This window comes from Ranitomeya imitator, chromosome 3 (assembly GCF_032444005.1).
Source record: "Ranitomeya imitator isolate aRanImi1 chromosome 3, aRanImi1.pri, whole genome shotgun sequence".
Classification (NCBI taxonomy): domain Eukaryota; kingdom Metazoa; phylum Chordata; class Amphibia; order Anura; family Dendrobatidae; genus Ranitomeya; species Ranitomeya imitator.
In genome coordinates this window covers 600,078,078-600,105,683 of record NC_091284.1, presented here as the reverse complement: position 1 = coordinate 600,105,683, position 27,606 = coordinate 600,078,078, and positions in this window count along the sequence as shown.

Genomic DNA, 27,606 nt, shown 5'->3' with positions numbered 1-27,606 from the left:
AAGAATACAGATAATAAATGGGAAATGTTTAAGAACATCCTAAATAGGCACTGTACGCGGTTTATACCTTGTGGGAATAAAAGGACTAGAAATAGGAAAAACCCAATGTGGCTAAACAAAGAAGTAAGACAGGCAATTAACAGTAAAAAGAAAGCATTTGCACTACTAAAGCAGGATGGCACCATTGAAGCTCTAAAAAACTATAGGGAGAAAAATACTTTATCTAAAAAACTAATTAAAGCTGCCAAAAAGGAAACAGAGAAGCACATTGCTAAGGAGAGTAAAACTAATCCCAAACTGTTCTTCAACTATATCAATAGTAAAAGAATAAAAACTGAAAATGTAGGCCCCTTAAAAAATAGTGAGGAAAGAATGGTTGTAGATGACGAGGAAAAAGCTAACATATTAAACACCTTCTTCTCCACGGTATTCACGGTGGAAAATGAAATGCTAGGTGAAATCCCAAGAAACAATGAAAACCCTTTATTAAGGGTCACCAATCTAACCCAAGAAGAGGTGCGAAACCGGCTAAATAAGATTAAAATAGATAAATCTCCGGGTCCGGATGGCATACACCCACGAGTACTAAGAGAACTAAGTAATGTAATAGATAAACCATTATTTCTTATTTTTAGGGACTCCATAGCGACAGGGTCTGTTCCTCAGGATTGGCGCATAGCAAATGTGGTGCCAATATTCAAAAAGGGCTCTAAAAGTGAACCTGGAAATTATAGGCCAGTAAGTCTAACCTCTATTGTTGGTAAAATATTTGAAGGGTTTCTGAGGGATGTTATTCTGGATTATCTCAATGAGAATAACTGTTTAACTCCATATCAGCATGGGTTTATGAGAAATCGCTCCTGTCAAACCAATCTAATCAGTTTTTATGAAGAGGTAAGCTATAGGCTGGACTACGGTGAGTCATTGGACGTGGTATATCTCGATTTTTCCAAAGTGTTTGATACCGTGCCGCACAAGAGGTTGGTACACAAAATGAGAATGCTTGGTCTGGGGGAAAATGTGTGTAAATGGGTTAGTAACTGGCTTAGTGATAGAAAGCAGAGGGTGGTTATAAATGGTATAGTCTCTAACTGGGTCGCTGTGACCAGTGGGGTACCGCAGGGGTCAGTATTGGGACCTGTTCTCTTCAACATATTCATTAATGATCTGGTAGAAGGTTTACACAGTAAAATATCGATATTTGCAGATGATACAAAACTATGTAAAGCAGTTAATACAAGAGAAGATAGTATTCTGCTACAGATGGATCTGGATAAGTTGGAAACTTGGGCTGAAAGGTGGCAGATGAGGTTTAACAATGATAAATGTAAGGTTATACACATGGGAAGAAGGAATCAATATCACCATTACACACTGAATGGGAAACCACTGGGTAAATCTGACAGGGAGAAGGACTTGGGGATCCTAGTTAATGATAAACTTACCTGGAGCAGCCAGTGCCAGGCAGCAGCTGCCAAGGCAAACAGGATCATGGGGTGCATTAAAAGAGGTCTGGATACACATGATGAGAGCATTATACTGCCTCTGTACAAATCCCTAGTTAGACCGCACATGGAGTACTGTGTCCAGTTTTGGGCACCTGTGCTCAGGAAGGATATAATGGAACTAGAGAGAGTACAAAGGAGGGCAACAAAATTAATAAAGGGGATGGGAGAACTACAATACCCAGATAGATTAGCGAAATTAGGATTATTTAGTCTAGAAAAAAGACGACTGAGGGGCGATCTAATAACCATGTATAAGTATATAAGGGGACAATACAACTATCTCGCTGAGGATCTGTTTATACCAAGGAAGGTGACGGGCACAAGGGGGCATTCTTTGCATCTGGAGGAGAGAAGGTTTTTCCACCAACATAGAAGAGGATTCTTTACTGTTAGGGCAGTGAGAATCTGGAATTGCTTGCCTGAGGAGGTGGTAATGGCGAACTCAGTCGAGGGGTTCAAGAGAGGCCTGGATGTCTTCCTGGAGCAGAACAATATTGTATCATACAATTAGATTCTGTAGAAGGACGTAGATCTGGGGATTTATTATGATGGAATATAGGCTGAACTGGATGGACAAATGTCTTTTTTCGGCCTTACTAACTATGTTACTATGTTAATAACCCAGACGTATATAAAGTCGTCTCCAACAATCCTCTTAGTTCAATAATTAACAAGATCCTGGAGCACCACATGAGTGAGGGTACCATTGATAAAAAATTGGGAGATTTTCTTGTGAAAACGAATCAATCCCATAACACCAGTGTTTTATGTATTACCCAAGATACATAAGAGGCTCCATAAACCACCTGGGCGCCCTATAGTATCCTTTACGGATTCCATTTCAGCACCACCTGCTATGTTTCTTGAAAAAATTCTGACACATTAGACAAATCAACAAAATCTTTTCTGCTTGATACAAATACATTCTTAGCTCTAACAAAATTGATTGGTCCCCTTTCTCCATCCCCTCTTCTAGTTACATGGGATGTAAACAACTTATACATGTCATTTACACATGAGAAAGGGATGAGAGCTACTAAATTACTTATGATGATAAAAGCAGACATTGATATTAGGATTCGTAATCTTTGCCTGGATTTATTAGGATTGGTCCTAAAGGAGAACTGTTATGTTTGCTAATGACAGGTGTTATGAAGGCAATCCAGAAACACAGTGTGCTTAGCGATCAGAGCGCACACAGTGATCTGACAAATACCCAAAAATACAAGAACGAGCTCTGAGACGTGGAAACTCTGTAGACTGCACACCTGATCCTATCCTAAACACAACTAAAAGCGGCTGTGGATTGCGCCTAACAACTACCTAGGCAACTCGGCACAGCCTAAGAAACTAGCTAGCCTGAAGATAGAAAAATAGGCCTGACTTGCCCCAGAGAAATTCCCCAAAGGAAAAGGCAGCCCTCCACATATAATGACTGTGAGTAAGATGAAAAGACAAAACGTAGGGATGAAATAGATTCAGCAAAGTGGGGCCCGATATTCTAGGACAGAGCGAGGACAGTAAAGCGAACTTTGCAGTCTACAAAAAACCCTAAAGCAAAACCACGCAAAGGGGGCAAAAAAAACCCCACCATGCCGAACTAACGGCACGGCAGTACACCCTTTGCGTCTCAGAGCTTCCAGCAAAAACAAAAGACAAGCTGGACAGAAAAAAAGCAATAAAAAAACAAAAGGCACTTAGCTATACAGAGCAGCAGGTCACAGGAACAATCAGGAGAAGCTCAGATCCAACACTGAAACATTGACAAGGAGCCAGGATAGCAGCATCAGGCGGAGTTAAGTAATGAAGCAGTTAACGAGCTCACCAGAACACCTGAGGAAGGAAGCTCAGAAGCTGCAGTACCACTTGTGACCACAGGAGTGAATTCAGCCACAGAATTCACAACAGAGAACTATTTTCTGTTCCAGGACACCTTTTATGTTCAACAACATGGTACAGCAATGGGCTCGAACGTAGAGCCCCCTTACGCTATTGCCTATATGGCAGCATTCCTTGAACACTCTAGGGTCTGGCGTAGATATATCGATGATATATTTTGTGTATGGAGCGGTCCAGTAGAAACATTCCTACGGTTTGACAGTTATATTAACAATGTTTGGCCTGAATTAAAATTCACTGTACAGTAGAGACAAGATGAGCTTCTTGGATACGTTGGTCAACAAAAATAATGAAGGGGAGCTGTCTGTTGACCTATACACCAAACCAACAGACAGAAACAGTATCTTACACTATAATAGCTTTCACCACCCCGCCATTAATACATCCATCCCCAAATTCCAGTTCCAGAAGGTGAACAGGATAATAACCAGTATTGACACAAAAAAAACTGAGAGTAGGTGAAATGACAGACAAATTTATAGATAGGGATTACCCCCCTGGTCTTTTAACTGAGGCCAGACAGGATAATACTCCAAGGGCCAGAAATCCTAACAAACATATACCATTTGTGAATACTTACCACCCTTACTCTAAAAGAATACAGGCCACCATTAATAAACATTGGGGAATCCTATCCAAAAGTGACCAAGAAATCTCGGAATTTCAAGAACACTTTATCATCCCTTGTTATTGCCGACCCAGGAACTTAAGGGATAAACTGGTCAGGGCAGACATGGGTTCAAAAGCATTGATGCCCAAACAAACCTTTCTACAAACAAAGATACGGGGCACCTTCCCCTGTCTCAGATGTTTACAGTGCAATAACGTACTGAAAGGGCATCAGATTTTCTGCCCCCAAACGGGTAAGTCAATACCCGTGAGGGGTTATTACTAGGGATGAGCCAAACAGATCAGACAAATTCAAAAATCACTAACCTTCGGCAAAGTCGGGTTTCATGAAACCCGACCCGTTCCTAGTGTGTGATCGGGCATGAGGTTGGCGATCTTCGCGCAAAAGTCGCGTTCCGTATGACGCTTTCAGCGCAATTTTTCAGCCAATTAAGGAGGACGCAGAGTGTAGGCAGCGTGATGACATAGGTCTTGGTCCCCACCATCTTAGAGAAGAGCATAACAGTGATTGGCTTGCTTTCTGTGGCATTACAGGGGCTATAAAGTGGCGTGCACGCCGACCGCCATCTTACTTCTGCCAACAGGTTGCCGCAGCTTAATCAGAAGAAGGGGTATAATTAGGGAGGGAAGATTAAGTCCCGAAACTACTTGTGCTGTAGCGATTTCCACTGTCCAACACCACCATTTGTTTGCAGGGACAGTGGAGGCTATATTTTTGTGCATCAGCTCTGTAACTTATTAGGCTGCCTTATAAGGCTCCCTGATAGCTGCAATGCCGTTTGCACGCTACTGTGCAAACCAAATGCTTTTTTAAAAGCAAAAATCCTGTTGCTACTTTCTGCACAGTTATCTTGTTTATTTGTCCACACTTTTGTGCAGAAGTCCTTTTTATTGCTGCCATACTTTTCCTGAGATCATTGTAGGGAGATTGAAATTGTACTACAGTCCTTGTATTTTTTCATATATCTTCCAGCCACTTTCTGCCACTGCATCGATTCAAAGTGAGAGTAGATAGCGTTTGTCCAGTATGGTTATGAACTACTTTTCCTCCCTTATCGATGTTCTCTCTCACAGGTCATTCCCCTTTGATTACTGGGCATCTAAAATAGACACCTGGCCTGAATTGGCAGAATATGCATTACAGGAGCTCGCTTGCCCTGCTTCTAGTGTGTTATTAGAAAGAGTCTTCAGTGCTCCTGGTTCAATAATGGCCAAAAAAAGGACTCGTCTGGCTACCCGAAATGTTGATGATCTAACCTTCATTAAAATGAACCAATCATGGATTTCAAATTATTTTGTCCCACCTTCTCCTGCTGACACGTAGCTTGCCTGAAAAATGTCTTGCTTTTGGCCTGCTCTTACTGACTTCTCCAATTCCTCCATTTGCAGCTGCTGAATGTCCACCATAGGCCATTTTTATACCTCCCTAAATGAGTTGACTCCCCCCACGGGGCCGTGGTCACCACCTGGCGCAAGCACCCATGCGAGTGCCATTTGCCTGGACAGGCGGGTGGGCCCACTCTTGGGTGACGGCACTGGCACAGGGTCCCTCACAGTTCAATGAAGTGTCACTGATGGTGGTGGTACACAACCAACATCAGAAACACCGTTGTAATATGAGGAGCCCTGTACCAGTACCGCACCCATGATAGAGTGTTCCCAGACAGCTCGAACAATGCTCTACCACTTGCAATACTTACCTCTCCCTGCTCCACCACTGTGTAGTCTGTGCTGTTAAATCCTTCAGTGGCACTGCCAATACAAATTTGTTGAACTGATAGATTATAGTTAAAATATACAGGGGCCCTGGCCTCCATTTAGACCAGTTAATACTTTGCGCCTACTACCACTGTCTGCTACTCAGCATAGGAGCCCACCCCTGTACCTAGCTATGCCGCCTGTTTAGTCCTGTTACCAATTTTCAACTGCTTTTAGCCTACTTTTGTATTTGGGCCTACTAACCGTGTCTGCGCCACTCATTACAGTTGTCCTCCACTGAACAAAGCTAGGCCGCCTGTTTAGTCCTGTTACCAATTTTAAACTGCATTTAGCCTACTTTATTATTTGGGCCTATATCTGTGTTTCCTCCTCATCCTGCCCATTGCCCAGTCACTGCTAGATGAGTCTGCTGGTACATTGACCCAGACCACTACATTCCCCTTGCACTCTACACAGCCTGAATTTGACCCTGCTGAAAGTCAGGTTCCCCTTCCCGGATACTATACCACCATACACGGGGACAAAGAGGAAGGTGCAGATGAAAGTGCAGGTTCCTTCATCAGGTGGGGGGCATACTCATTGGTGACGTCACTGGCACAGGGCCCCTCATAGTACGCAAAAGTGTCTCTGGCAGTGGGAGGTGCCACCCGCCGTCAAACACACCGCTGTACTATGAGGGGCCCTGTGCCAGTGCCAAGTGCCAACGAGTGGGCCCCCCTGCTTGCTCGGGATCACAGCACTTGCAAAGTTGAAATACTTACGTCTCCCTGCTCCACCGCTGTGACGTATTCTGCATTTCCTGGGCCCACAAAAATCTTGCCAGCCCTACTCCCCACAACTTTAGCCGAATGACCCCCCGTTTTCAATGCCTAACTATTATTATAAAGTAAATTAAGATTGACAAGCTTAATAAATAAGAATTGATGTTTTTGGCATTAAAATAGGTGTTTTCCTGTCCTCCACTCACTGCCGACTTTGATTCCCCATTGACTTGCATTGGTTTTCGTGTTTCGGTCGGCCCCCGACTTTTCAAAATCGGCCGATTTCACCCGACCCGACTTTTAACAAATCGATCCTAAAAAGTAAAAGTCGCTCAACTCTACTTATTACACGTGTGACTCTACACATGTGGTCTATCTAATAAAATGCCCATGCGGCCTTGTCTATGTGGGTGGAACAACACAAATGGTGAGAGACAGAATCTCACAACATATATCTAACATTAAATGCAAAAGAACTCATCTTCCCCTTCCATACCATTTTCATGAAAAAGGTCACAACATATCCCAACTCAGGTTCCAGGTCTTGGAACAAATAGATCCAAGCAGAAGAGGTGAAAACAGGGTTAAAACCCTTAGGAAAAGGGAGGCATATTGGATCTACACACTTTAGACTTTAGAACCCAAGGGACTTAATCGTGATTATGACTTATCCGCCTTTTTATAATGTTTCTTCAGGTATTTGTCTAACAAATAATACCCATCCATAATTTTGTTTCCCTGGATTTAGGGTTAATTTATGAGGACAATGTTACACATAATATGTCTTTCATGTCTCAATGTGTTCATATTAATTTGATTGTCTCTCTCTTCCTATATGGATCGCTAATCACTTTCTTCCACTCCCCACCAGGCACTCTGATTCTGATGGTAGAGTATATTCCACTATATTTCCCACCTGTTTAGGCTACTTACAAGACAGGTGACACATGACGTATGTGCCATGGCACTATTTTCTTGACCTTAAGATGTACTGAATTTTTGGGTAGCTTTTCCTTATGGCACACTATGTTTTTTTTTTTTTTTATGTATCCACCGTATTCAATAGGTTTCACATGCCATGTATTTTGTTCTTACTACACAAAACAGTATGCACATTGTGGTATAGCATATTCCCATTGTTCACCAAGTTACATATGTAAGGGTTAAAATAGACTGTCCCCTCCCCCAGCTCCACAGGCTCTGGCCTCCCTACACTAGCAGCAACTATGTGCACCTTCTGTGCATTGTAACAAAACATAGTAATGTGACCATGATGACCTGGCAAGGGCTCCATAAGAACCTGGAAGTTCACGCAGGGACCTAGCGTCCTCCTGTCCATCTCCCAGGACCTCCACACATGCAGGTACTTGACAATATGACAGCTCTGTTTTCTCACACCATGCACATAGCAGCTGAATATCTGCAGCAGCCTTATTTACCCACACCATGCTCAAAGCAGCTCAATGTCTGTGTCTTTTTTTTTCACACAGTACTTTGAAGCAGCGACCATGGTCACTACACATGGATGCGCTGCACATAATCTGATCTACATATGCAGCAACCAGGTATGAGGAACACATGGCAATCTTACACACACACACACACACACCACACACACACACACACACACACACACACACACACACACATACACTATGTTCAGATACACATTAACTATCACATGTCCTTTTCTGTTATGAAAGGCAATTCAGTACCACAATGGACATAGCGGTCAGAGCACATACAGTGATCTGACAATAACCCAAAATCATAGAACGAGCTGTGAGACGTGGGAACTCTGCAGACCGCAATCCCTAATCCTCTCCAAACAACACTAGAGGCAGCCGTGGATTGCGCCTAACTCTACCTATGCAACTCGGCACAGCCTGAGAAACTAACTAGCCTGAAGATAGAAAATAAGCCTACCTTGCCTCAGAGAAATACCCCAAAGGAAAAGGCAGCCCCCCACATATAATGACTGTGAGTTAAGATGAAAAGACAAACGTAGAGATGAAATAGATTCAGCAAAGTGAGGCCCGACTTTCTTAACAGAGCGAGGATAGAAAAGGTAACTTTGCGGTCTACACAAAACCCTAAAGAAAACCACACAAAGGGGGCAAAAAGACCCTCCGTACCGAACTAACGGCATGGAGGTACACCCTTTGCGTCCCAGAGCTTCCAGCAACAAATTAGACAAGCTGGACAGAAAAAATAGCAAACAAATAGCAAAGAAGAACTTAGCTATGCAGAGCAGCAGGCCACAGGAATGATCCAGGGAAAAGCAAGTCCAACACTGGACATTGACAGGAAGCCAGGATCAAAGCATTAGGTAGAGTTAAGTAGAGAAGCACCTAACGACCTCACCAGATCACCTGAGGGAGGAAACTCAGAAGCCGCGGTACCACTTCCCTCCACCAACAGAAGCTCACAGAGAGAATCAGCCGAAGTACCACTTGTGACCACAGGAGGGAGCTCTGCCACAGAATTCACAACACTTTTCCTTACAGCACTTGCTCAAAGCAATAGTAATCTACTATATAATTGTCTAAGGGTCACTTTCATCTTTCTGTCTTACTTCTTTCTGTCACGGATATTCATTGGTCGCGGCCTCTGTCTGTCAAGGAAATCCAAGTCGCTGATTGGTCGCGGCAAAACAGCCACGACCAATCAGCAAAGGGCATAGTCTGGAAGAAAATGGCTGCTCCTTACTCCCCGCAGTCACTGACCGGCGCCCACATACTCCCCTCCAACCACCGCTAACACAGGGCTAATGCCGGCGGTAACAGACCGCGTTATGCTGCGGGTAACGCACTGTTACCGCCGCCATTAACCCTGTGTGTCCCCAACTTTTTACTATTGATGCTGCCTATGCGGCATCAAAAGTAAAAAATGTAATGTTAAAAATAATAAAAAAACAAAAAACCTGCTATACTCACCCGCAGGGCCGGCTGCCATCTTCTGTTCCCAGCGATGCATTGCGAAATTACCCAGAAGACTTAGTGGCCTCGCGAGACCGCTAAGTCATCTGGGTAATTTCACAATGCATCCTGGGAACGGAAGATGGCGGTAGCCGCGTGCTACAAGGGGCCCTCGGATCCGAAAGTGAGCATGTTAGAACTACAATGGGCCCTCCGATCCGAAGGTATGTTTATTTTTTATTTTTTAACCTGTGACATACGTGGCTGGGCAATATACTACGTGGCTGGGCAATATACTACGAAGCTGGGCAATATATTACGTGACTGGGCAATATACGATGTAGCTGGTCAATATACTACGTGACTGGGCAATATACTACGTCGCTGTGCAATATACTACGTGGCTGGGCAATATACTATATGACTGGGCAATATACTACGTGGCTCTGTGCTGTATACTATGTCACTGGGCAATATACTATGTGACTGGGCAATATACTACGTGGCTGGGCAATATACTATGTGGCTGTACAATATACTACGTCACTGTGCAATATACTATGTGACTGGGCAATATACTACGTGGCTGGGCAATATACTACGTGGCTGAGAAATATACTATGTGGCTCTGTGCTGTATACTACGGTGCGGTGCAATATACTACGTGGCTGAGCAATATCCTATGTGACTGGGCAATATACTACACAGCTGGGCAATATACTACGTGACTGGGCAATATACTACGTCGCTGTGCTATATACTACGTGGCTGGGCAATATACTACGTGACTGGGCAATATACTATGTGGCTCTGTGCTGTATACTACGTCGCTGTGCAATATACTACGTGGCTGAGCAATATCCTACGTGACTGGGCAATATACTACTAGTTAAGTAAATAAGGCAGCACACTGCAGCGCTAAAACATGTAAACTTGAAAACACGAAATTTGAACTGCATTACTGCACTAGAAATATGAAAAATGAGAGCTTTTAGCGCATAAAAATTGCCAATTTTATGTGTACCTGGTAGCCCCTTTACGGCATCTCTCTTATACCAGGTCCTAAACTTGCCTTACCTCGCTGAGAATAAATGTCTCCATCTGAATGGGTACATGTGAAACCTCTTCTTAGACTAAAATTCTCTCTCTCTGTGGAGGGGTATTGGACCTGCTGTAATTAAAACACCTGAAGCTAGGAGGCGGAGTGCACGATCAAAAGGCTAAAGAATACATTTCAAAAACCTGCACGGCACATCCAAACATAGACTAAGTGTGAACAGGTGCTGAACCTAGAGTCGCCAACTCGTATATAGTTAAGTAAATAAGGCAGCACACTGCAGCGCTAAAACATGTAAACTTGAAAACACGAAATTTGAACTGCATTACTGCACTAGAAATATGAAAAATGAGAGCTTTTAGCGCATAAAAATGGCCAATTTTATGTGTACCTGGTAGCCCCTTTACGGCATCTCTCTTATACCAGGTCCTAAACTTGCCTTACCTCGCTGAGAATAAACATCTCCATCTGAATGGGTACATGTGAAACCTCTTCTTAGACTAAAATTCTCTCTCTCTGTGGAGGGGTATTGGACCTGCTTTAATTAAAACACCTGAAGCTAGGAGGCGGAGTGCACGATCAGAAGGCTAAAGAATACATTTCAAAAACCTGAACGGCACATCCAAACATAGACTAAGTGTGTTAAGGACTGGGGGAACACACCAAGTACAAGATGAAATGGAACTAGGTGCGTTCGCAGTCCGAGGTCCACCGTGCAGGTAAAAACCCTGCTGCTAGTAAGACGGACTATATGGCGGTACTATAAGTTTACACGCACGGGTTAACTTCACCCTGCGTGAAGGAAGCGATCCTGTTGCGTCACAGGACCGCGGTACCGCACATAGAGCGCGAGCAAGAAGTCATTGAACTCAACCCCAACTAGGATTGAAGTCCGATTAGACACTTGCTGGCACAACACCGCAACTGGGTGTGTAAGGAAACTAAATAATAATATAAAAGCACAAAAGTGCATGCGGTGCCGCACTGACGGACGCCACTAACCACCAAGGCTTGGGTCAGGAAAGCGCAGAGCAAGCGCACGGCGCCGTACAGGCGGACCCAGCAACTGGTAGCTGTAATGTGTGTTACATGCTGTTGGATAAGTCAGGCGCTAGATAGCAAACATACACCTTCCGCGAACAATCATTCAATAGGGAGGGTTAGTTAAAGAGCGACTTTCACTCACAACACACACACATATTTACAAGACAATACTAGCGCATGGCCGTGCGGTCATGCGCAGTTTATATAGCTGCAGTACAGGAAACAGCTACAGAAGTTTTGCCCTTTCAGGACCTGCCAAAAGGAACAATGGGATGTGCTGCAGTACCTGAGCATGTGACCCTCGATCTCCAACGGGAGATCCTGCCCTGGGCATGCTCAGACAGAGAAAAGCCGGACTTAGATCCAGAAATGTCCACTCGCCGCTGCCCAGCACTGGCTTCAATGGCAGAAGCAGGAAAAGCAGCAATAACTCTTCGCACAGAGTCAGACTGAGCGAGACCCTGGGATCGACGTCCCTGCTGAGCAGACTCCACTGCGGCTGGAGAAGAATGGGAAACCGCAGCGGAGACGGATCGAGATTCCCCCTGTGCAGCAGAGGAAACTCGACTCCTAACATTACCCCCCTCCTAGGGCCCCCCCCCCTCCTTGGGCCTCGCTACGTTCGAAGGTAGCAATGAGCTGCGGGGCCCGAATGTGCTCAACAAGCTCCCAGGACCTGTCCTCGGGGCCATAACTGTTGTGAATTCTGTGGCCAAGCTCCCTCCTGTGGGCGTGAGTGGTACTGCGGCTGGTTCTGTCTATAAGCTTCCTTTGGTGGATGAGAGTGGTACTGCATTGTTGTGAGTTCTGTTTTTGGGCTCCCTCTGGTGGTTACTGATGGTACTGGGTGACTTGTCTTTCCTGGGTCTCTGGGTTCCACCTGTTCCATCAGGATATGGGAGTTTCCTATTTAACCTGGCTTTGCTGGCATTTCCTCGCCGGTTATCAATGTATCCAGTGTGTCTTGTTACCTCTGCTCCCTGCTCCTAGAACCTTCTGGTCAAGCTAAGTTTGGATTTTCCTGTTTTGGTGTTTTGCTTTATTTGGTTTTTAGTCCAGCCTGCAGATATGTGATTATTTGCTGCTGGTTGCTCTAGTGGGCTGAAATTGCTCCTCATGTACCATGAGTTGGCACATGAGTTCAAGTAATTTCAGGATGGTTTTTTGAAGGGTTTTTCGCTGACCGCGCAGTTCACTTTCGTATCCTCTGCTATCTAGCTTTAGCGGGCCTCATTTTGCTGAAACTGTTTTCATACTGCGTATGTGCTTTCCTCTCATTTCACCGTCATTATATGTGGGGGGCTGATATTTCTGTGGGGTATTTCTCTGGAGGCAAGAGAGGTCTGTGTTTCTTCTAATAGGGGAAGTTAGATCTTCGGCTGGAGCGAGACGTCTGGGATCATCGTAGGCACGTTCCCCGGCTACTTTTATTTGTGTGTTAGGTTCAGGGTCGCGGTCAGCTCAGGTTCCATCGCCCTAGAGCTTGTTTGTATCTGTGCTTGTCCTTTAGTGATCCCCTGCCATTGGGATCATGACACTGCAGCTTCTGAGTTTCCTTCCTCATGTGATGAGTTTGAGTCGTTAGGTGCTGCTCTATTTAACTCCACCTGGTGCTTTGATCCTGGCCTCCAGTCAATGTTCTAGTATTGGTCTTGCTTCCTCCTGGATCGTTCCTGTGGCTTCTCTATCCTGCATAAGCTAAGTTCTGCTTGTGTTATTTTTGTTTTCTATTTTTTCTGTCCAGCTTGCTATATTGGTTTTTTCTTGCTTACTGGAAGCTCTGAGATGCAGAGGGAGCACCTCCGTACCGTTAGTCGGTGCGGAGGGTCTTTTTGCACCTCTGCGTGGTTGTTTGTAGGTTTTTGTGTTGACCGCAAAGCTATCTTTCCTATCCTCGGTCTATTCAGTAAGTCGGGCCTCACTTTGCTAAATCTATTTCATCTCTGTGTTTGTATTTCATCTTTACTCACAGTCATTATATGTGGGGGGCTGCCTTTTCCTTTGGGGAATTTCTCTGAGGCAAGGTAGGCTTATTTTTCTATCTTCAGGGCTAGCTAGTTTCTCAGGTTGTGCCCGAGGCGCCTAGGTCTGGTCAGGAGCGCTCCACGGCTACCTCTAGTGTGGTGTGATAGGATTAGGGATTGCGGTCAGCAGAGTTCCCACGTCTCAGAGCTCGTCCTATGTTATTAGTAACTATCAGGTCACTTTGTGTGCTCTTAACCACCAGGTCTATTGTGGTTCTGAATCACCAGTTCATAACAGTACTGGAGGCCCAAAGTACTAATGCTTCTCAATAGTGGGAAAAGAGAAGTTCTGAGACCATTTTTTTTCTCTGCACTGTGTTTTGTCTTTCTTTTCCCCTAGACATTTGGGTGGTTCAGGACACAGGTGTAGTGATGGACATTAAAGGTCTGTCTTCTTGTGTGGATCATCTCACTGCAAGAGTACAAAATATTCAAGACTTTGTGGTTCAGAATTCTATGTTAGAACCAAGAATTCCTATTCCTGATTTGTTTTCTGGAGATAGAGCTAAGTTTCTGAGTTTTAAAAAAAATTGTAAACTGTTTCTGGCTTTGAAACCCCGCTCCTCTGGTGACCCAGTTCAACAAGTTAAGATCATTATTTCTTTATTACGTGGCGACCCTCAAGACTGGGCATTTTTCCTTGCGCCAGGAGATCCTGCATTATGTAATATTGATGCGTTTTTTCTGGCGCTCGGATTGCTGTACGACGAACCTAATTCAGTGGATCAGGCAGAGAAAAATTTGCTGGCTCTGTGTCAGGGTCAGGATGAGATAGAGATTTATTGTCAGAAGTTTAGAAAGTGGTCCGTGCTCACTCAATGGAATGAATGTGCGCTGGCAGCAATTTTCAGAAAGGGTCTCTCTGAAGCCCTTAAGGATGTCATGGTGGGATTTCCTATGCCTGCTGGTCTGAATGAGTCTATGTCTTTGGCCATTCAGATCGGTCGATGCTTGCGCGAGCGTAAATCTGTGCACCATTTGGCGGTATTATCTGAGCATAAACCTGAGCCTATGCAGTGCGATAGGACTTTGACCAGAGCTGAAAGGCAAGAACACAGACGTCAGAATGGGCTGTATTTCTACTGTGGTGATTCCACTCATGCTATCTCTGATTGTCCTAAGCGCACTAAGCGGTTCGCTAGGTCTGCCACCATTGGTACGGTACAGTCGAATTTTCTTTTGTCCGTTACTTTGATCTGCTCTTTGTCTTCCTATTCTGTCATGGCATTTGTGGATTCAGGCGCTGCCCTGAATTTGATGGACTTGGAGTATGCTAGGCGCTGTGGGTTTGTCTTGGAGCACTTGCAGTGTCCTATTCCATTGAGAGGAATTGATGCTACGCCTTTGGCCAAGAATAAGCCTCAGTATTGGAACCAGCTGACCATGTGCATGGCTCCTGCGCACCAGGAGGATATTCGCTTTCTGGTGTTGCATAATCTGCATGATGTGGTCGTGTTGGGGTTGCCATGGCTACAAGTCCATAACCCAGTATTAGATTGGAAATCAATGTCTGTGTCCAGCTGGGGTTGTCAGGGGGTACATGGTGATGTTCCATTTCTGTCTATCTCATCATCCACCCCTTCTGGGGTCCCAGAGTTCTTGTCTGATTACCGGGATGTATTCGATGAGCCCAAGTCCAATGCCCTACCTCCGCATAGGGATTGTGATTGTGCTATCGATTTGATTCCTGGTAGTAAGTTTCCTAAGGGTTGACTGTTTAATTTATCTGTACCTGAGCACGCCACTATGCGGAGTTACGTGAAGGAGTCTTTGGAGAAGGGTCATATTCGCCCGTCATCGTCGCCATTGGGAGCGGGGTTCTTTTTTGTGGCCAAGAAGGATGGTTTGCTGAGACCTTGTATTGATTACCGCCTTCTAAATAAAATTACGGTCAAATTTCAGTACCCCTTGCCGCTGCTGTCTGATTTGTTTGCTCGGATTAAGGGGGCTAGTTGGTTCACCAAGATAGATCTTTGTGGTGCGTATAATCTTGTGCGTATCAAACGGGGCGATGAATGGAAAACAGCATTTAATACACCCGAAGGCCATTTTGAGTACCTGGTTATGCCATTCGGACTTTCTAATGCTCCATCAGTGTTTCAGTCCTTTATGCATGACATCTTCCGAGAGTACCTGGATAAATTCCTGATTGTATACTTGGATGATATTTTGGTCTTCTCGGATGATTGGGAGTCTCATGTGAAGCAGGTCAGAATGGTGTTCCAGGTCCTGCGTGCTAATTCTTTGTTTGTGAAGGGGTCAAAGTGTCTCTTTGGTGTTCAGAAGATTTCATTTTTGGGGTTCATTTTTTCTCCTTCTACTATCAAGATGGACCCTGTTAAAGTTCAGGCCATTTATGATTGGACTCAGCCAACATCTCTGAAGAGTCTGCAGAAGTTCCTGGGCTTTGCTAATTTTTATCGTCGCTTCATCGCTAATTTTTCTAGCATTGCTAAACCGTTGACTGATTTGACCAAGAAGGGTGCTGATGTGGTCAATTGGTCTTCTGCTGCTGTGGAAGCTTTTCAGGAGTTGAAGCGTCGTTTTTCTTCTGCCCCTGTGTTGTGCCAACCAGATGTTTCGCTTCCGTTCCAGGTCGAGGTTGATGCTTCCGAAATTGGAGCAGGGGCTGTTTTGTCGCAGAGAAGTTCTGATTGCTCGGTGATGAAACCATGCACCTTCTTTTCCAGGAAATTTTCGCCTGCTGAGCGAAATTATGGTGTTGGCAATCGAGAGTTGCAAGCCATGAAGTGGGCATTCGAGGAGTGGCGTCATTGGCTTGAAGGAGCTAAGCATCGCGTGGTGGTCTTGACTGATCACAAAAACTTGACTTATCTCGAGTCTGCCAAACGGTTGAATCCTAGACAGGCTCGTTGGTCGCTGTTTTTCTCCCGTTTTGACTTTGTGGTTTCGTACCTTCCGGGCTCTAAAAATGTGAAGGCGGATGCCCTGTCTAGAAGTTTTGTGCCCGATTCTCCGGGTTTCTCTGAGCCGGCGGGTATTCTCAAAGAGGGGTTAATTTTGTCTGCCATCTCCCCTGATTTGCGACCTGACCGTTGCCCAGCGGAGAAACTGTTTGTCCCTGATAGGTGGACGAATAAAGTTATCTCTGAGGTTCATTGTTCGGTGTTGGCTGGTCATCCTGGAATCTTTGGTACCAGAGATTTGGTGGCTAGATCCTTTTGATGGCCGTCTTTGTCGCGGGATGTGCGTTCTTTTGTGCAGTCCTGTGGGATTTGTGCTCGGGCTAAGCCCTGCTGTTCTCGTGCCAGTGGGTTGCTTTTGCCCTTGCCGGTCCCGAAGAGGCCTTGGACACATATCTCTATGGATTTTATTTCGGATCTCCCCGTCTCTCAAAGAATGTTGGTCATTTGGGTGGTTTGTGATCGCTTCTCTAAGATGGTCCATTTGGTGCCCTTGTCTAAATTGCCTTCCTCCTCTGATTTGGTGCCATTGTTTTTTCAGCATGTGGTTCGTTTACATGGCATTCCAGAGAACATTGTTTCTGACAGAGGTTCCCAGTTTGTTTCGAGGTTTTGGCGAGCCTTTTGTGCTAGAATGGGCATTGATTTGTCTTTTTCCTCGGCTTTCCATCCTCAGACAAATGGCCAGACTGAACGAACCAATCAGACCTTGGAAACATATTTGAGATGTTTTGTTTCTGCTGATCAGGATGATTGGGTGTCCTTTTTGCCTTTGGCTGAGTTCGCCCTTAATAATCGGGCCAGCTCGGCTACTTTGGTTTCGCCGTTTTTCTGCAATTCTGGGTTCCACCCTCGTTTCTCTTCAGGGCAAGTTGAGTCTTCGGACTGTCCTGGTGTGGATACTGTGGTGGATAGGTTGCAGCAGATTTGGACTCATGTAGTGGACAATTTGACTTTGTCCCAGGAGAAGGCTCAACGTTTCGCTAACCGCAGGCGCTGTGTGGGTCCCCGACTTCGTGTTGGGGATTTGGTTTGGTTGTCATCTCGTTATATTCCTATGAAGGTTTCCTCTCCTAAATTTAAGCCTCGTTTCATTGGTCCATATAGGATTTCTGAGGTTCTTAATCCTGTGTCTTTTCGTTTGACTCTTCCGGCTTCTTTTTCCATCCATAACGTGTTCCATAGGTCATTGTTGCGGAGATACGTGGCACCTGTGGTTCCATCTATTGATCCTCCTGCTCCGGTTTTGGTTGAAGGGGAATTGGAGTATATTGTGGAGAAGATTTGGGATTCTCGTGTTTCGAGACGGAAACTCCAGTATCTGGTTAAGTGGAAAGGTTATGGTCAGGAAGATAATTCCTGGGTCTTTGCCTCTGATGTCCATGCTGCCGATCTGGTTCGTGCCTTTCATGTGGCTCATCCTGGTCGGCCTGGGGGCTCTGGTGAGGGTTCGGTGACCCCTCCTCAAGGGGGGGGTACTGTTGTGAATTCTGTGGCCAAGCTCCCTCCTGTGGTCGTGAGTGGTACTGCGGCTGGTTCTGTCTATAAGCTTCCTTTGGTGGATGAGAGTGGTACTGCGGCTTCTGAGTTTCCTTCCTCAGGTGATGAGGTTGAGTCGTTAGGTGCTGCTCTATTTAACTCCACCTGGTGCTTTGATCCTGGCCTCCAGTCAATGTTCTAGTATTGATCTTGCTTCCTCCTGGATCGTTCCTTTGGCCTCTCTATCCTGCATAAGCTAAGTTCTGCTTGTGTTATTTTTCTTTGCTATTTTTTCTGTCTGTTCTTGCTTGCTGGAAGCTCTGAGACGCAGAGGGAGCACCTCCGTACCGTTAGTCGATGCGGAGGGTCTTTTTGCACCTCTGCGTGGTTGTTTGTAGTTTTTTGTGTTGACCGCAAAGCTATCTTTCCTATCCTCGGTCTATTCAGTAAGTCAGGCCTCACTTTGCTAAATCTATTTCATCTCTGTGTTTGTATTTCATCTTTACTCACAGTCATTATATGTGGGGGGCTGCCTTTTCCTTTGGGGAATTTCTCTGAGGCAAGGTAGGCTTATTTTTCTATCTTCAGGGCTAGTTAGTTTCTCAGGCTGTGCCGAGTTGCATAGGGAGCGTTAGGCGCAATCCACGGCTACCTCTAGTGTGGTGTGTTAGGATTAGGGATTGCGGTCAGCAGAGTTTCCACGTCTCAGAGCTTGTCCTATGTTTTTGGTAAATGTCAGGTCACCTTGTGTGCTCTGAACTTCAAGGTCCATTGTGGTTCTGAATTACCTGTTCATAACACATAACCCTTCCAGTTTACCAAATAAAATTTTTTGCCACGTACCACCTTGAACCCCAAAATAGCGTTCACCTCATAATCGTCCATAGACGAACCCGATGTCCCAGCAGATGACTCGGAAAACCGGGACATATACACGGGTTTCAAGAGGGACACATGAAAGGTGTCGGTGATACCCAGGCGTGGCAGAAGGGCCAAACGATAGACCACAGGATTAACCTGCTCGAGGACCTTGAAAGGGCCCAAGTAGCGAGGAGCAAATTTAGTGGACTCAACTCGCAGCCTGATGTTACGGGTGGAGAGCCACACCAAGTCGCCAGGAGCAAAGGTCGGAGCGGGGCACCGATGAACATCGGCAGAGGACCTCATTCTCTCCTTAGAGGCCCGAATAGCATCCTGAGTGCAGTCCCAAATATCCCGTGCCTCCAGAGCCCAGTCTGCCACCCTGGAGTCGGCGAAAGACACGGGCATAGGCACAGGTACCCGTGGATGCTGACCATAGTTGAGGAGGAATGGGGTTTGTCCAGTGGAGTCGGCTACGGCGTTGTTCAGTACAAACTCTGCCCATGATAGCAAGGATGCCCAGTCATCCTGCCTGGCTGAAACAAAATGTCGCAGGTATGTGACCAAGGTCTGGTTGGCCCTCTCTACCAACCCATTCGTCTCGGGATGATAAGCGGAAGAGAGATTCAACTCAATACTGAGAAGACGACAAAGCTCTCTCCAGAACCGAGACGCAAACTGGGGACCCCGGTCACTGACAATTTTGTCAGGCATACCATGTAGGCGGAAGATGTGTTTAATGAACAACGCTGCCAAAGCCCGTGCAGAAGGTAACCATGGTAGCGGCACCAAATGCACCATTTTTGAGAAATGATCGGTGATGACCCAAATGATGGTACAACCGCGAGACTTGGGTAAACCCACAACAAAGTCCATCCCGACCATCTCCCAGGGCCTATCTGCCACCGGCAAGGGATAGAGCAACCCAGCTGGCCTTTGACGCGGAGATTTATTTTTGGCGCAGGAGACACACGCTAAAATATAATCCCTGACATCCCGGACCATATGCGGCCACCAGTACGTCCTCGCCAGTAGCTCAGATGTCCTCTTTGTCCCAAAGTGTCCACCCACCCTGGACGAATGAGCCCAAGAGAGAACCTCCGGTCGCAAATTAATGGGCACAAAAGTCTTGCCCGGAGGCACAGACTCTAGCGAAACCGGCGCTACGGTTCTCAGGCTCTCGGAAGGGACAATAAGCCGAGGCTCCTCTTCCTCCTCCTCAGTTGACATAAGGGAGCGAGAGAGAGCGTCAGCACGGATATTCTTCTCCCCGGTGAGATAATGAAGGGAAAAGTGGAACCGGGAGAAGAACAGGGACCATCTGGCCTGGCGAGAATTTAGCCACTGGGCTGTTTGCAAATAGACCAAATTTTTGTGGTCCGTGTAAACTTGGAATGGAAACCGCGCACCTTCCAGAAGGTGTCTCCACTCCGAAAAGGCCAACTTCATTGCTAGCAACTCCCTGTCCCCGATGGAGTAGTTTCTCTCCGCTGGCGTGAAGGTCTTAGAGAAGAAGAAGCATAGATGCTTCCGACCTTGAGCATCCTTTTGATAGAGGACTGCTCCAGCACCAACGGACGAGGCATCCACCTCCATTAGGAATGGCTTATCCACATCGGGACGATGTAAGATGGGAGCGCTAGCAAAGTGGGACTTAATAGAAGTGAAGGCCTTGGAGACCTCTTCCGACCACAATTTGGGATTCGCTCCCTTCTTGGTGAGGGCTACCAAGGGAGCTACCAGAGTTGAGAAGTGGGGAATGAACTGGCGGTAATAGTTTATGAACCCCATAAAGCGCTGCAGCGCTTTAAGAGAATGGGGCTCTTGCCAGTCCATCACAGCCTGTAGTTTGGCAGGATCCATAGCCAATCCCTGGGCGGAGATGATATTGCCCAGGAAAGGAAAGGACTCCTGCTCAAACACACACTTCTCCAACTTCGCATAAAGAGAGTTTGCCCATAGGAGGTCGAAGACTCTGCCAACATCTCTCCGGTGGGAGTCAATATCTGGAGAAAAGAGGAGAATATCATCCAGATAGACTACAACCGAGGTGGAAAGCATATCCCGGAAGATGTCGTTGACAAAGTCTTGGAAAACGGCAGGTGCATTACAGAGCCCGAAGGGCATCACAAGACACTCATAGTGCCCATCTCTGGTGTTAAATGCCGTTTTCCATTTGTCCCCCTCACGGATGCGAATCAGGTTATATGCACCCCGCAGATCTAGTTTAGTAAACACTCTAGCTCCCCGAAGCCTATCGAAAAGCTCAGATATCAAAGGCAAAGGGTACTTGTTCGTAACTGTGATAGCATTAAGACCCCTGTAGTCTATGCATGGACGTAGTTCTCCATTCTTCTTCTGCACGAAAAAGAACCCTGCCCCAGCAGGTGACACTGACTTCCTGATGAACCCTCTTGCCAGATTCTCTTGAATGTACTGAGACATTGCCTCTGTTTCCGGGAGAGATAATGGATAGACTCGACCCCGGGGAGGCTCAGCACCAGGCAAGAGATCAATAGGACAGTCATAGGGGCGATGGGGTGGAAGGGTCTCCGCTGCCTTTTTGGAGAACACGTCTGCATAAGACCAATATTGCTTGGGGAGAGAGGAAAGATCTGCGGGTACCTCTGTCGTAGCAACCTGAATGCACTCTCGATGACACCTGTTCCCACAAGATTCACCCCATCCCAGAATTCTGCCTGAGGACCACTCGATGTGAGGAGAGTGGTACCGTAACCAAGGTATCCCCAAGAGAACCTCATCAATTCCCTCAGGAATGACGAGTAGAGATATAATCTCCTGATGAGATGGTGACATGGACAGAGTAAAAGGGATAGTTTGATGTGTAATCTGTGCGGGCAGTGTCGACCCATTCACCACTCGTACCGTTACTGGTTGAGATAGCATGACCAGAGGAATTGCGTGACGTTGGGCGAAGGCTGAAGACATAAAATTGCCCTCCGCCCCAGAATCCACGCAGAGTTCTACCGAGTGAGAGGATGAGCCCAATGTTATTGTCCCCTTAAAGGACAATTTGGAGGCAAACGTCGCCGTGTCTAGTGCACCTCCACCAACTACCACTAGACGCTGACGTTTCCTCTACCGCTGGAGACATCTGGAGGCAAGATGTCCTGTCTGATGGCAAAGATGACAAATCTGGAGTGCACGAGCGGTCCGGGACTTAGATCCCGCTCGTGACTCTACCACAGGCTCATGGGGCTCAGGAGCCTGGTCTGGAGATTCCAAAGGTTTGGCGAAGGTGGGAGCCAGCCGAAACCTCTGCCTACACTGGGCTCGCTCTAACCTCCGCTCGTGAAAACGGAGATCAATACGAGTGGATAGAGTTATTAATTCCTCCAGTGTGGCGGGAATCTCCCTAGTGGCCAGGGCGTCCTTAACGTGGTCAGCCAGCCCCCTCCAAAATATTGGAATGAGGGCTTTATCCGACCACTCCAGCTCAGATGCTAAGGTGCGGAAGTGGACGGCAAAATGACTGACCAAGGACGAGCCCTGAGTCAATGCCAACAATTGGAGCGCCGTATCATGGGTGACACGAGGTCCTAAAAAGACCTGTTTCAGAGTGCTCAGAAATAACGGAGCACTCTGCACCACATGATCGCTACGCTCCCATAGCGGCGTAGCCCACTGCAACGCCCTGTCCGATAGAAGAGACACTATAAATCCCACCTTAGCCCGCTCTGTAGGGAAACGAGAGGCCAGAAGCTCGAGATGGATAGAGCACTGACTCACGAAACCCCTACAAGACTTACTGTCACCAGAGAATTTCTCTGGAAGCGGGAGGCGAGTTAGAGTCGGGACAGGAGCGGCAGTGGACAAGGTGGCTGCAGCAACACTAGCAGCCTGAACAGCGACAGCAGTGACATCCACAGCTGAGGTTGAACGCTCAAGAGCCGCCAACCTTCCCTCCAGCTGCTGGATGTACCGCTGTGAACGCTGATCGTCCATCATTTACTAGCCAGACCTTGGCGCTAGTATTATGTTAAGGACTGGCGGAAGACACCAAGTACAAGATGAAATGGAACTAGGTGCGTTCGCAGTCCGAGGTCCACCGTGCAGGTAAAAACCCTGCTGCTAGTAAGACGGACTATATGGCGGTACTATAAGTTTACACGCACGGGTTAACTTCACCCTGCGTGAAGGAAGCGATCCTGTTGCGTCACAGGACCGCGGTACCGCACATAGAGCGCGAGCAAGAAGTCAGCGAACTCAACCCCAACTAGGATTGAAGTCCGATTAGACACTTGCTGGCACAACACCGCAACTGGGTGTGTAAGGAAATTAAATAATAATAGAAAGGCACAAGAGTGCGTGCGGTGCCGCACTGACGGACGCCACTAACCACCCAGGCTTGGGTCAGGAAAGCGCAGAGCAAGCACACGGCGCCGTACAGGTGGACACAGCAACTGGTAGCTGTAATGTGTGTTACGTGCTGTTGGATAAGTCGGGCGCTAGATAGCAAACATACACCTTTCGCGAACAATCATTCAATAGGGAGGGTTATTTAAAGAGTGACTTTCACTCATAACACACACACATATTTACAAGACAATACTAGCGCATGGCCGTGCGGTCATGCGCAGATTATATAGCTGCAGCACAGGAAACAGCTACAGAAGTTTTGCCCTTTCAGGACCTGCCAAAAGGACCAATGGGATGTGCTGCAGTACCTGAGCATGTGACCCTCGATCTCCAACGGGAGATCCTGCCCTGGGCATGCTCAGACAGAGAAAAGCAGGACTTAGATCCAGAAATGTCCACTCGCCGCTGCCCAGCTCTGGCTTCAATGGCAGAAGCAGGAAAAGCAGAGTCAGACTGAGCGAGACGCTGGGATCGACGTCCCTGCTGAGCAGACTCCACTGCGGCTGGAGAAGAATGGGAGACCGCAGCGGAGACGGATCAAGATTCCCCCTGTGCAGCAGAGGAAACTCGACTCCTAACAAAGTGTGAACAGGTGCTGAACCTAGAGTCGCCAACTCATATATAGTTAAGTAAATAAGGCAGCACACTGCAGCGCTAAAACATGTAAACTTGAAAACACGAAATTTGAACTGCATTACTGCACTAGAAATATGAAAAATTAGAGCTTTTAGCGCATAAAAATGGCCAATTTTATGTGTACCTGGTAGCCCCTTTACGGCATCTCTCTTATACCAGGTCCTAAACTTGCCTTACCTCGCTGAGAATAAACATCTCCATCTGAATGGGTACATGTGAAACCTCTTCTTAGACTAAAATTCTCTCTCTCTGTGGAGGGGTATTGGACCTGCTGTAATTAAAACACCAGAAGCTAGGAGGCGGAGTGCACGATCAGAAGGCTAAAGAATACATTTCAAAAACCTGAACGGCACATCCAAACATAGACTAAGTGTGAACAGGTGCTGAACCTAGAGTCGCCAACTCGTATATAGTTTAGTAAATAAGGCAGCACACTGCAGCGCTAAAACATGTAAACTTGAAAACACGAAATTTGAATTGCATTACTGCACTAGAAATATGAAAAATGAGAGCTTTTAGCGCATAAAAATGGCCAATTTTATGTGTACCTGGTAGCCCCTTTACGGCATCTCTCTTATACCAGGTCCTAAACTTGCCTTACCTCGCTGAGAATAAACGTCTCCATCTGAATGGGTACATGTGAAACCTCTTCTTAGACTAAAATTTTCTCTCTCTGTGGAGGGGTATTGGACCTGCTGTAATTAAAACACCTGAAGCTAGGAGGCGGAGTGCACGATCAGAAGGCTAAAGAATACATTTCAAAAACCTGAACGGCACACCCAAACATAGACTAAGTGTGAACAGGTGCTGAACCTAGAGTCGCCAACTCGTATATAGTTAAGTAAATAAGGCAGCACACTGCAGTGCTAAAACATGTAAACTTGAAAACACGAAATTTGAACTGCATTACTGCACTAGAAATATGAAATATTTGAAATGGGCAATATACTACGTCACTGGGCAATATACTACATGGTTGGGCAATATACTAAGTGGGCTGTGCAATATACTACATAACTGGGCAATATACTACGTGGCTAGGCAATATACTACGTGACTGGGCAATATACTATGTGGTTGAGAAATATACTACGTGGGCTGTGCAATAAACTACATCACAGGGCAATATACTACGTGGCTGGGCAATATACTATGTGGCTCTGTGCTGTATACTACGTCGCTGTGCAATATACTACGTAGCTGGGCAATATACTACATGGCTGGGAAATATACTACCTCACTGGACAATATACTACGTGGCTGGGCAATATACTACGTGGCTATGTGCTGTTTACTACGTTGCTGTGCAATATACTATGTGGATGAGCAATATCCTACGTGACTGGGCAATATACTACATCACTGGGCAATATACTACTTGGCTGGGCAATATACTACGAAGCTGGGCAATATACTATGTGACTGGGCAATATACTATGTAGCTGGGCAATATACTATGTGACTGGGCAATATACTACATCGCTGTGCAATATACTTCGTCGCTGTGCAATATACTATGTCGCTGTGCAATATACTACGTGGCTTGGCAATATACTACGTGACTGGGCAATATAATACGTGGCTCTGTGCTGTATACTATGTCACTGGGCAATATTCTACGTGGCTGGGCAATATACTACGTGGCTGGGCAATATACTACGTTGCTGTGCAATATACTACATCACTGGGCAATATACTACGTGGCTCTGTGCTGTATACTACGTCACTGTGCAATATACTATGTAGCTGGGCAATATACTACGTGGCTGGGCAATATACTATGTCACTGGGCAATATACTACGTGGCTGGGCAATATACTACGTGGCTCTGTGCTGTATACTCCATCACTGTGCAATATACTACGTGGCTGAGCAATATCCTACGTGACTGGGCAATATAATACGTCACTGGGCAATATACTATGTGGTTGGGCAATATACTACGTGGCTGGGCAATATACTACATAGCTGGGCAATATACTACGTGGCTGGGCAATATACTACGTGGCTAGGCAATATCCTACGTGACTGGGCAATATACTACATGACTTGGCAATATACTACGTGCTTGAGCAATATACTATGTGGGCTTTGCAATATACTACATGGCTGGGCATTATACTACATGACTGGGCAATATACTACGTGTCTGTGCAATATACTATGTGGGCTGTGCAATATACTATGTGGCTGGGCAATATACTATGTGGCTGGGCAATATACTATGTGGCTGGGCAATATACTATGTGCCTGGGCAATATACTATGTGGCTGGGCAATATACTACGTGGCTGGGCAACATACTACGTGACTGGGCAATATACTACGTGGCTGGGCAATATACTACGTGGCTGGGCAATATACTACGTGGCTGGGCAATATACTACATGGGCTGTGCAATATACTACGTGGATATGCATATTCTAGAATACCCAATGCGTTAGAATCGGGCCACCATCTAGTTGCATATAAAAGACATGCTGAACTGAATTCTGATTCCCCACACAGCATCCAGGTAATGCTGGAAACAAGCCAAACATACATGGTGGACACATAACATAAAGGAGGCAAAAACTGATATACATGCAGGGTTTTTTCCCCTTTACAGCACTCTACCACAGCGACAGCTGTCGCTATTTATGGACGCGCTACATTTAATTTAGCCACACCTAATCTTGCCCCCTTAAACAGCATTCAGGTAAATGTGAAACATAGAATATAAACGCACAGAGATATCTTGAATTTATTGGGCACGGCTTCTGGCTGGCCACATTTTCCTATGGATAACACATTGCACTTGTACTTGTGACTTCTTCCTTAGGCATTTTCCTCTTATCATCCTACAAGCTTATTTGAAACACACTGTCTTATCTTTCTGAACCAGGTGCCACTCTGATTTTTTTCTACCCTATAAACACTAAGGAGTACCCATATCCTTTACAGTTATAAGAACTATATTAATACCACATGCACTCCTGTCAGTGGCGTAACTACAAAGTGAGGGGCCCCGATGCGAACTTTCAAATGGGCCCCCCCCTTCGCCAAAATATTTCCCACCGAAATTCACATTTTCCCTATTCATTTCGCACACTATAGTTGTGTTGCAATTTTGTATAGTCTGACCTAATACTGCCCTGTACTCGCTGAGAAAAATGATTTTATAACTAACATGTCCCTATAGTAATATGTCCTCCCTCGCTCTAATTCCAAGCGCACTCCCGCCATTTGAAATTTGTGTGCTGTTTCTTCCTGGTATGACGCTGCAGTGCGTCATTTCCGGACCTGTGCAGTGTGGGGGTGTATTCGGTGTACTGGTCGGCTCCGGAGCATGCGCACTGCACATTCTGATGCTGGCGAGTACACACAATACTCCCCCACAGTGCACATGCTGGGCTCTGCCCACAGCCGTGTACAGCCCGTACACACACGGCTTCGCTCCGAGAACCAGTACACAAACGGCTCTGCTCCGTACACCTTGTACACACGCGGCTCTGCTCCGTACACCTTGTACACACGTGGCTCTGCTCCGTACACCTTGTACACACACGGCTCTGCTCCGTACACCTTGTACACACACGGCTCTGCTCCATACACCTTGTACACACACGGCTTCGCTCCGAGAACCCGTACACACACGGCTCTGCTCCGTACACCTTGTACACACACGGCTCTGCTCCGTACACCTTGTACACACGCGGCTCTGCTCCGTACACCTTGTACACACGTGGCTCTGCTCCATACACCTTGTACACACGCGGCTCTGCTCC